This window comes from Schistocerca serialis, unplaced genomic scaffold, assembly GCF_023864345.2.
Source record: "Schistocerca serialis cubense isolate TAMUIC-IGC-003099 unplaced genomic scaffold, iqSchSeri2.2 HiC_scaffold_1211, whole genome shotgun sequence".
Taxonomy (NCBI): domain Eukaryota; kingdom Metazoa; phylum Arthropoda; class Insecta; order Orthoptera; family Acrididae; genus Schistocerca; species Schistocerca serialis.
In genome coordinates this window covers 130001-132500 of record NW_026047416.1, presented here as the reverse complement: position 1 = coordinate 132500, position 2500 = coordinate 130001, and the positions used below count along the sequence as shown (strand labels likewise).

The 2500-nt window shown below is 61.2% G+C and overlaps 1 pseudogene; it reads left to right on the top strand.

The window, feature by feature from the left end:
• Positions 1-2500, top strand: part of LOC126435566 (large subunit ribosomal RNA) — a 6464-nt pseudogene that overhangs the window by 1438 nt on the left and 2526 nt on the right.

Below are 2500 nucleotides of genomic sequence, written 5' to 3'. Positions count from 1 at the left end.
GGATCGGAGTGCCAAGTGGGCCACTTTTGGTAAGCAGAACTGGCGCTGTGGGATGAACCAAACGCCGAGTTAAGGCGCCCGAATCGACGCTCATGGGAAACCATGAAAGGCGTTGGTTGCTTAAGACAGCAGGACGGTGGCCATGGAAGTCGGAATCCGCTAAGGAGTGTGTAACAACTCACCTGCCGAAGCAACTAGCCCTGAAAATGGATGGCGCTGAAGCGTCGTGCCTATACTCGGCCGTCAGTCTGGCAGTCATGGCCGGTCCTTGCGGCCGGCCGCGAAGCCCTGACGAGTAGGAGGGTCGCGGCGGTGGGCGCAGAAGGGTCTGGGCGTGAGCCTGCCTGGAGCCGCCGTCGGTGCAGATCTTGGTGGTAGTAGCAAATACTCCAGCGAGGCCCTGGAGGGCTGACGCGGAGAAGGGTTTCGTGTGAACAGCCGTTGCACACGAGTCAGTCGATCCTAAGCCCTAGGAGAAATCCGATGTTGATGGGGGCCGTCATAGCATGATGCACTTTGTGCTGGCCCCCGTTGGGCGAAAGGGAATCCGGTTCCTATTCCGGAACCCGGCAGCGGAACCGATACAAGTCGGGCCCCTCTTTTAGAGATGCTCGTCGGGGTAACCCAAAAGGACCCGGAGACGCCGTCGGGAGATCGGGGAAGAGTTTTCTTTTCTGCATGAGCGTTCGAGTTCCCTGGAATCCTCTAGCAGGGAGATAGGGTTTGGAACGCGAAGAGCACCGCAGTTGCGGCGGTGTCCCGATCTTCCCCTCGGACCTTGAAAATCCGGGAGAGGGCCACGTGGAGGTGTCGCGCCGGTTCGTACCCATATCCGCAGCAGGTCTCCAAGGTGAAGAGCCTCTAGTCGATAGAATAATGTAGGTAAGGGAAGTCGGCAAATTGGATCCGTAACTTCGGGATAAGGATTGGCTCTGAGGATCGGGGCGTGTCGGGCTTGGTCGGGAAGTGGGTCAGCGCTAACGTGCCGGGCCTGGGCGAGGTGAGTGCCGTAGGGGTGCCGGTAAGTGCGGGCGTTTAGCGCGGGCGTGGTCTGCTCTCGCCGTTGGTCGGCCTCGTGCTGGCCGGCGGTGCAGGATGCGCGCGCCTGCGCGGCGTTCGCGCCCCGGTGCTTCAACCTGCGTGCAGGATCCGAGCTCGGTCCCGTGCCTTGGCCTCCCACGGATCTTCCTTGCTGCGAGGCCGCGTCCGCCTTAGCGTGCTCCTCCGGGGGCGCGCGGGTGCGCGGATTCTCTTCGGCCGCCATTCAACGATCAACTCAGAACTGGCACGGACTGGGGGAATCCGACTGTCTAATTAAAACAAAGCATTGCGATGGCCCTAGCGGGTGTTGACGCAATGTGATTTCTGCCCAGTGCTCTGAATGTCAACGTGAAGAAATTCAAGCAAGCGCGGGTAAACGGCGGGAGTAACTATGACTCTCTTAAAGCACCAACATCCCCCGCTGACTTTCGCCCCATTACGGTCTGCTCGGTGTTGGCGCGGACCTTTCACAAGGTTCTCGCGTCACGCCTGATGCGCGCTTGTGCTGTGGACGAACGTCAGCGGGCATTCATCCCTCGGGATGGGATGTTGGAAAATACTTTCATCTTGGACACTGCTCTCACCGACGCAGTCCGCTCCTGCCGCTCTGTCTTTGTGGCATCGATCGACGTATCGAAGGCATTCGATTCGGTGGATCATGCTGCCCTTCGCCCCGTGCTGAAGGCGCATGGCCTACCGGATTGCTTTGTCGAGTATGTCGAGCGGTGCTACGAGGGCAGCACGACAGTGATAGCGGACGGCGCCGGCGTGGGCGTGTCTGTGCAGCCAGCACGGGGCGTTCGCCAGGGCGATCCCCTCTCCCCCCTCCTGTTCAACTTTGCGGTGGACTACGTTTTAGGCCAACTGCCCTCCCACATCGGAGCTCGGATCCTCGGTCGCAGAGTCAACGCTGCGGCCTTTGCAGATGACGTCTTGCTGTTTGCAGCGACCCCGAGGGGCTTGCAGTCCCTCATCGACGCAGCTACCGCAGCCCTCGCCCACCTGGGGCTGCAGATCAACGCCCGGAAGTGTTTCACCCTCGCCTTAGTCGCGTCAGGGCGCGAGAAGAAGGTGAAGGTGGACAGCAATGTCACCTTCACAGCAGGCAACACCACCTTGCCTGCCCTGCGTGTGGGTGAAACCTTCCGGTACCTGGGGCTGCAATTTTCCACGGCGGGTCGCTGTGTCTTCAACCCACGTCGCCACCTGGTGGAGCAGCTTGACGTCATCTCCCGAGCTCCGCTGAAGCCGCAACAGCGCCTCCACGCTCTCACCAACGTACTTCTCCCTGGCCTGTACCACGGGCTGGCCCTCAGCCGCACCCGGGTGGGTGCATTGAAGTCGGCCGACGTCACCATCCGGGCCGCCGTCAGGAGATGGTTCCGCCTTCCGGCGGACACCCCCCTGGGATACTTCCACGCTCCTGTTGCCCAGGGGGGCCTCGGCATTCCATCTTGCC